Consider the following 9075-nt stretch of genomic DNA (forward strand, 5'->3'; position numbering starts at 1 on the left):
GAAGTAACAGAGAAATTAAGAAAATAATTCCATTTACAATTGCACCAAAAATAATAAAATACCTAGGAATAAACTAAGGAAGTGAAAGACCTGTACTCTGAAAACTATAAAGCACTGATGAAAGAAATGGAAGAAAGCACCAACAAATGGAAAGATAGTCCATGCTCATGGATTGGAAGAATTTATGTCATTAAGATGTCCATACTACTTAAAACAACCTATAAATTCAGTGATATCCCTAACCAACTGCCAACAGCGCCTATCACAGAACTAGGACAAATAATACTAAAATTTATATGGAACCCTAATAGCCAGAGCAATCTTGAGAAAGAAAAACAAAATTGGAGATATCACAATTTGAGATTTCAAGATACACTACAAAGTTGTAGTAACAAAACAGTATGGTATTAGCACAAAAATAGACACATAGATCAATGAAACAGAATAGAGCCCAGAAATAAACCCATGATCAATTAATCTATGACAAAGGAGTCAAGAATATACAATGGGGAAAAGACAGTCTCTTTAATAAATGGTGCTGGAAAAACCTGGATAGCTACCTGCAAAAGAATAAAACTGGACCCCTTTCTAACAGCATACACAAAAATAAACTCAAAATGGATTGAAGACCTAAATGTGAGACCTGAAACCACAAAAATCCTAGAAGAGAGCACAGGTAGTAATTTCTTTGGCATTGGCTATAGCAACATATTCTAGACATGCCTCCTCAGGCAAGGAAGCAAAAGCAAAAAAAAAAACCATTGGGACTACATCAAAATTAAACGTGCTTTTGCACAGTGAAGGAAATCATCAACAAAACTAAAAAGCAACCTACTAAGTGGGAGAAGATGTTTGCAAGTGACCTATCCAATAAGGGGTTAATACCCAAAATATATAGAGAACTTCTACAACTCAACACCAGGAAAACCAAACAATCCAATTTATATGCGGTGGATGCAAATAGACATTTTCCCAAAGAAGACATACCCAGATGGCCAACAGACACATGAAAAGATGCTCAACATCACCCATCATCAGGGAAATGCAAATCCAAACTACAGTAAGGTATCACCTCATGCCTGTAAGAATGGCTAAAATTAAAAAGACAAGAAATAACAAGTGTTGGCGGGGATATGGGAAGAAAGGAACCCTCATGCACTGTTGGGATGTAAATTGGTGCAGCCACTGTGGAAAACAAAGTGGAGTTCCTCAAAAAATTAAAAACAGTAATACCATATGATCCAATAATTCCACTACTGTGTATTTACCCAAAGGAATGAAACACTAATTTGTAAAGATATATGCACCCCTGTTTGTTGCAGCTTTATTTACAGTAGCCGAGATATGGAAACAACCCAACTGTATATATATGTGTGTGTGTGTGTGTATATATATGTATATATAGATACATATAGACTGCAATATTACACAGCCGTAAAAAAGAATGAGATTTTTGCCGTATGTGACTACATGGATGGACATACAGGGTATTATACTAAGTAAAAAGTCAGACTGAGAAAGATACCATATGACTTCACTCATATGTGGAATCTAAAAAGCCAAACAAATGAATAAACAAAAAGCAGAATCAGACCCATATATGCAGAGATCAAGCTGACGGTTGCCAGAGGGGAGGCGTGTGGGGAATGGACAAAATGGGTGAAGGGGAGTGGGAGACACAGGCTTCCAGTTATGAAATGAAGAAGTCATGGGAATGAAAGGCACAGCATAAGGAATAGAGTCACTGATCTTGTAATGGCATTGCAATGGTGACAGATGGCGGCTACACTTGGGGTGAGCATAGCTTCATGTATAGAGAAGTTGAATCACTGTTGTGCACCCAAACTAATGTAACATTGTGTCAACTGTACTAAAATTGAAAAATTAAATGAATAAGAAGAAGGACACTTGGATGGTGGAGAAAAAAAGAAAACAGAAGAAGAAGTCCTAGAGATCTAATGCACGGTGCAATGATTACAGAGAACAAGATTGTATTGTAAAATTAAACTTGCTTAGAGACAAGGTTTTAGTTATTCCCACCGCAGAAAACATGCGATGAGACAGAGGTGCTAACAACCATGGCAACCATACTGCATTATACATAAATGCATGAAGTCAACAAGCACACCTTAAATTTGTACAATAGCGTATGTCAAATATATTTCAATCTTAAAAAGTTGGATAGGGCTGGAAAAAGGAAAAAGAAACTCACAGGCCCCTCCCATTTCAACTACCCATTATTGCAACCAGCCATTGCCTTTCCTTAGAGTCCGTCGTAAGATAAACTTTCGGCAGTGCTCGAAATAATCGCATACACTGCATGTTCTAGAATGATTAACTGCACGGCCTCTAGAAGTCAAATCGTCGGATTTCTAATCCCTGAGTGGCCCTTGTTAATCCAAATACTCCCTCTAAGCCTCAGTTTTCTTGTGTGTAAGTGGGAATACCGACGACACTCACCTCATTGAATTACTGTGACTACGCGAACTTATCTATGAGACGTGCCTAACACAGTGGCAAACCAAAGGTCAGCATTTAATGAAATCAACGCTTTTTTTTTTTTTTTTTTTTAATGCCTTTGCTCTAGAGGGAGCTACATACAAATACGGAAGGAGCCTGACTGGTTAGTAAAGAATGTTTTTCGCTTGCAAGGGTTGGCTCTGCTTGGAACATTGCCCTTCTGGAACCCTCTATCTCAGACAACCTTCCTTCACTATTCAAGCTCCTGAATTTTGGTTTTGCTAAGACCTCTTCTCACCACTATTCCAACCAAACGCTCCACCCTGAGCTTGGGGAGGGGCTACACATTGCAACACAGAAATGAAGGTCAGAGTGCTTTCCACTGTAAAGCTGTCTTGGTTTCAGAAGGCAGGAATTCTAATTATTATGTTGAAAACCTACAAAGATACTTTGTAATGTATCTTCCACTTCCTGGGGTTTATTTATAGGCACTTTCATGTTCCTGTGAAACTAGAAGAGATAATAACACCCAAACCACAAAACCATTCATTCTGGAATTAACAATACATGTGACTTTTCTTTTCCAAAGACAACCCCCCACCACCATCAAATATGGAGGCTGAACTAGACTATTTTCACACTCCCCCCTTGGACACTAAGCGCCACCACTCCATCCTCCAAGGGAACCACCGCCCACCCCTACCCCAGTCTGCTGGCCTGTGAACGTGGCCTGGGCCTCCCTTGGAAAGTTGTCCTGTGTTGGCTTTAATTAGATGTCGTTTCCTAAATATACGGTGTATTTTATACCAGTTATTTGTAGAAACAGCAGAAGCTGGTTACTGACTATTCCTTCTACCCTTGAGCGGCTTTCTAGTGCCCTACGAGGGAACATACAGAATCAGGGACACCGGTAAAAATCACTTTTAGCGTGAAGAAGTCTCCGAAGCAGCTTTATAATGTGGAAATCAACATCACTTCAGTTTTCAAAGGGACCGGTGCTACCTGCGTCCTGGTCACGTGATCTCCAAATGTCCTTCAGATCTGACTGTAGTAAAATCTAATCACCTAAAGCCGTAGATTTTAGAGGACTAGAGGAGGCACGTTGTAGTTTTGGAAATCTGAAACAAGCTGCAGGTCTGGTTAGTTCGTTCCCAGAAAGCAGCAGCCTGAAATAAAGCTACTGTGCACGAAAAAGATCCCTTGCATGCTTCACCAGCCACCGCTGTCAGATTCATTAATAGACTTTGAAAAAATGCGGCTGTCACTTACCACCATCTGCTGTGGCCTGAACATTTGTGCCCTCCCCAGAGTCCTATGTTGAAACCTAACCCCCACAGTGATGTCTTTAGGAGACGTGATTCACGAGGGTTGAGCCCTCATGAACCGAATTAAGAGACCCCAGAGAGCTTGCTAGCCTCTTCCTCCTCGGGAGGACATGAGAAGCCCACAGCCCAGACGAGGGCCCCCACGTGCCTGCACCGGCCAGCGCCCTGATCTTGGACTTCCAGCCTCCAGAACTGTGAGAAAGAAATTTCTGTTCTTTCTAAGCCACTCAGTCTGTGGGTTGGTGACAGCAGCCTGAATGGACTCAGCCACAAACCTAATTCACAAGAGCCTATGAATGCTCTGTGTCCGACCACAGGACACAGTAAGGGAGGACAAGCCTGGGGTGGCCAGAGAGACCCGCTCCGTCAGTCTGGATACAGCGGATGAAGAGAAGGTGCCGCCAGAATGGTTTGTCCATCCTGGTACCGTTGACATTTGGGGCTGGATAATTCAGTGTTGTAGGGATTGTCCTGTGCATTGTAGAATGTATCTCCGGCTTCTACAAATTCGGCCCCAGTAGCAGCCTGTGCCTCAGTTGTAGCAGCAAAAATGTTTCCAGAGATTGCTTCACATGCCTTGGGCTGCAAAATCTGCCTCAGTTGAGACCCAGTGAAGTAGAGAATTCAGTTTCAGAGACACGCTTTGCACTGTCTGTTACTTGTTTAGGCCCCTGGTGGCAGTGCCGCAACTTTGAGTAACTAAGAAGCATTTGTCCTACGCGGTCAAGAGTTTGACGTTTAGGGGTACTGGTGGTGCAGTCCGTTGAGCAGCTGACTCTTGGTTATGGCTCGGGTGGTGAGATTGAGCCCCGGCATCGGGTTCTGCACTCAGTGCGGAGTCTGCTTAAGTTTCTCTCTGCACCCTCCCTGTCCCTACACGCTCTCTCTTTATCTTTCTCTATCAAATAAAGAAATAAATCTTTAGGGGAGCCTTGGGTGGCTCGGTTGGTTAAGCATCTGCCTTCAGCTCAAGTCATGGTCCCAAGGGCCTGGGATTGAGCCTCACATCGAGCTCCCTGCTCTGGGGGGAGTCTGCTTCTCCCTCTGTCCCCCCCCCCCACAAGGATCCCTCTCCCTCTCTCTCTCTCTCAAATAAATAAAATCTTAAAAAAAAAGAAATCTTTAAGAAAAAGAAAATGACATTTAAATCCCAACTCAATTGGATTCCCATCTATCCACCTTTGGGCCTAGACTCTTCCCTGAGCTCTAGTGTTTTTCAAGATACTCATTAGGAGATTATATAAATCAATTCAGTGGGTCCTAACCAGCATTTAAAAAAAAAAAAAGAATGGAATAGAATAAAACATTACAAAAAAATATCACAGTATACTTTGTAAAATAAATGATTTGCTAAACTTTCAATCATGTATTCCTACACGTACGACTATGCATGCTTGTTCATACTGGATATTGACGTAAAATGCTTTTCTTACCAAGAGCTGGCAATTAAAAGAGTTTGAGAATCCGTATTCTACGTTAGCATAGCCTATGAACGTTTACTTCACTCCTAATGTGCAACATGTTCATTTTTCATTGCTGCTGTAACAAATTACCGCAAACCTAGTGACTTAAAACACACCACTTTATTCCCTTACAGTTCTGGAGGTCAGAAATCCGAAATCAGCTTCACTGCCCTGAAGCCAAAAGTGTTGACAGGGTAAGGACCTCAGTCCTGTTGCTAGTGACAAGGAACTGAATTCTGCCAACAACCCGTGAGCTTACAAGAGGATCGCAAGCCTCAGAGGACATAGGAGATGAGATGTTGACTGTGGCCTTGTGAAGACTCTCGACAGGAGGAGACTTAGTCAAGATGTGCCCGGACTCCAGACCCTTGGACACGGTGAGTTCATAAATCGGTGTTGTCTTCAGTCCCTAAGATTGTGGTAACTCGTTATTGTAGACAGAGGAAACTAATCTAGGCATTCAAGGGAATCAGGAGTGCAAAAATCTAAACTATGCTGGTGTAGTACCTGGATTGTAATAGTAAAAGTGATTTTGTGCAATAACACGGAGGAATCTCAAATGTGTTTTTGCTACATGACATAAGCCAGACCCAAAGGCTGCATCCTGTGTGAGATCCCTTATATGACATTTTGGAGAAGACAAAACTATAGGGATGAATAATAGGTCAGTGGTTGACAAAGGTTGGGGGGGTTGACTACAAAGGGCAATGGGACAGCATCTGAGGGTGAATGAGCTGTTCTGTATGATGACAGTAGTGATAGGTACACATCTCTATACATTTCTCAAAGGCTGGAACTGTACATCACAGACAGTGACTTCAACTCTGCGCAGATTTAAACATCAGGTTTAAAATTAAGTGACTTTGAAAGAATTAGAGACCCCTTACTTGGAGTTCCCTGCCCTAACATTTCCCCCAAGCTGGGCAGGAGGACAGGCTGAGGTCGAGAACTCCTTGTGCCGGGATTGTAGCCATCACGGGTGGGCTTAGCTGCTGTAGAGAAGGTGGCTCCCTAGGCTTGTCCTCTGAACACATCTGTCCCTCTTGTGGAGTCAGGGTCCTTTGAAAATGATGAACTCCACTATATAGCCTGGTGAATTTACTGAATTTCAAAGAAAAGCAAAATTGTTAGGAAAAGTGAATTGTGTAGAGAGGGGAAAATCAGGTTGGCCTTCTATTTCTCCACAGTTGCGATATCCATAAAACGTGGGCAATGAATTAGAATTGGAGACATTAGTATCAACATTCAACTTCATACAGATGTATGTATGTAGTACCACTTATAGACGGGTGTATACTGATTGGCATACCCACATACTTCTTTATCAGCCAAGAGGGTCCAGAAGAAGCAAAAGGAAAGAAATGCCACACGTTGGTGGCTGTGAGCACACCCAGCACCCAGACCTTGGATTCTAAACACCGTTCTTCAATAAAGGAAAACAGGGCCATTGGAGAACCGGCTGGTCCCAGGGGTGGGGCCAGGAAGTAAGGAAGTACTCAAAAAACAAGATGGTGGGTGTGTGCCAAGGGGACTCCAGAGCCAACTGGAAGAACTCCCAATGGCCAAACCTGAAACAACTTAAACAAAATAAATAAAAGAGCATTGAATTATAACCCCAAAGTATAAAACAAATATCTCTGAGCCTGCCCCAACACAAATGAGTGGGTAAATAAATAAAGAAGAATAGAGAATTCTCATTAGAGTCCTATACTCTTAATACTCTCAAAATGTCACAGGCTGTGCGTAGCCACTTCCAACCAGAGTGCAAGTGTAGAAAGGGGTACAGGATGGAGAACCCCGACAAACACTGCCTCTGCTGTGCAATCAAGCTTAACATCATCAGCGGTGAGTCGGCTGGCAGCATGTACCTCAGATGTGCTGTGGGGGGAACGGTACTTTACCTTTGCTGTCTTCCTCTCAAGAACCCTAAACCCAATCGTGAGAAAAACATCAGACAAACCCAAGCTGAGGGCCAGTCTGGAAAGTGTCCTGACCCATACTCTTCAAAACCACCAAGGTCATCAAGACAAGCAAATTCTGAGAAACTGTCACAGTCCAGAGGAGCCTAAGGAGAAAGGATGTTTCAATGTAACATATGCTGGTTGAGATCCTGGGACAGAAGAGGACATCAGGGAAAAACTGAGGAAATTCGAATAAAGTGTGGACTTTACTTAGTAATAATGTATTGATTCGTTAGTTTTGGCAAATGTATCATACTTACATAAGATATTGACAATGGGGACAGCTGGACGCTGGGTATAAGGGAAACCTCTGTACTTCCCTTGCAACTTTTTGTACGTCTAAAACTATCTAAAATTTTTAGATATTTATTTATATATTTATCTGACAGAGAGAGACAGAACACAAGCAGAGGGGAGGAGCAAGGGGAGAGGGAGGAGCACACTCCCCGCTGAGCAGGGGGCCCAAGGAAGGGCTCGATCCCAAGCCCCTGGGATCATGACCTGAGCTGAAGACAGATGCTTAACTGACTGAGCCACCCAGGCGTCCCTCTAAAGTTTAAAAGTATTTAAAAACACATTTTAAAAATCCAAAAGCATGTATAGTATGATTTTTTTTCCATCCACCTCTACGTCCATTTTTCCTTCCTGCAATTCTTGTCTCAGTTTACATACATATAGAGATACCCACAACGCTGTCCACCACATACAGACTACTGGACCTGACGAGTGGAATTTGTGGTGACTTTCTGAGCTGCTTGAATTATTTTTAATAATCATGTTATTTCAATATTTCAAAGCATCGATGTCAGTAGGTTTTTTCAATGACGGAGTTGGAGAGACAAGTGTCAGTCATCAAGAACTTCCTATCTTGATAATATTCTAGTTACGATAGGGACCAACATACTGTTTCATTTCATAAGGATTTGCAGGATATTTGGCCCGAGAGAGGACTTGTAAATCACTGTAACCCATGAGTACATTTAAATACAGCTAATCATATAATCAAAATAAAAACAGAGGCACCTGGGTGGCTCAGTCGGTCAAGCATCTGCTTTTGGCTCAGGTCATGATCCCAGGGTCCTGGGATCGAGCCCTGCGTCAGGCTCCCTGCTCAGCGGGGAGTCTGCTTCTCACTCTCTCTCTGTTCCTGCTCATGCTCACTCTCTCTCGCTGTCTCAAATAAAGAAAGAAAGAAAGAAAGAAAGAAAGAAAGAAAGAAAGAAAATCTTAAAAAAAAAAAACACCAAGAAAATGCATTCTTAATTTTTTTTCCTGGGCTTTTTTGCTTGTTCGTTCATTTTTTTGGTGAGAACTCTCTCCCCACACCCAGAATATGGATTGACTGTGTGATTTTGCTGTTAAGATACATAACATCTTTTACAGCCACTGCAGGGAGGAGGAGAACTCAGGCATTGCCACCACGATCCCCCACCAGAGCTTGGTTCTTTGCAGCCAAGAAAGCAGATGAGAAAGCAAGCCATGAATCTAATGCAGAGAAGAGCTCTGCCTCGTGGGAGAGGTAGGGGTGGCTTACTGCAAATAATTGCTATTTCAGGTGAATGTAACTGCAGTACGTGCTTGCTTATGAATAAATGAAAAGGTGACCGAACTTAAGAAGCATCCTTCTACTTTCTCCTCCTTATCTCTCAAAGCAGAAAAAGTGGCCAGATCTCTCAATTTCTTTTTTTTATAATAATTTTTTATTATGTTAGTCACCATACAGTAGTTGGTTTTTGATGTCGTGTTCCATGATTCATTATTTGTGTATAACACCCACTGCACCATGCAATACATGCCCTCCTTAATACCCATCACCAGCCTATCCCATTCCCCCCCCACCCCGAAGCCCTCAGTTTGTTTCCCAGA

The 9075-nt window shown here is 42.4% G+C and overlaps 1 long non-coding RNA gene across 1 annotated transcript; it reads left to right on the forward strand.

Annotated features, from left to right (window-relative positions):
* The first annotated feature begins 3672 nt into the window (after positions 1-3672).
* LOC117801447 lies at positions 3673-7632 on the forward strand. The gene is made up of 3 exons (XR_004623971.1): positions 3673-3979; positions 5383-5625; positions 6577-7632. It is a non-coding gene; the product is annotated as an uncharacterized LOC117801447 (long non-coding RNA).
* The last annotated feature ends 1443 nt before the right edge of the window (positions 7633-9075 follow it).

This window comes from Ailuropoda melanoleuca, chromosome 3 (assembly GCF_002007445.2).
Source record: "Ailuropoda melanoleuca isolate Jingjing chromosome 3, ASM200744v2, whole genome shotgun sequence".
NCBI lineage: Eukaryota > Metazoa > Chordata > Mammalia > Carnivora > Ursidae > Ailuropoda > Ailuropoda melanoleuca.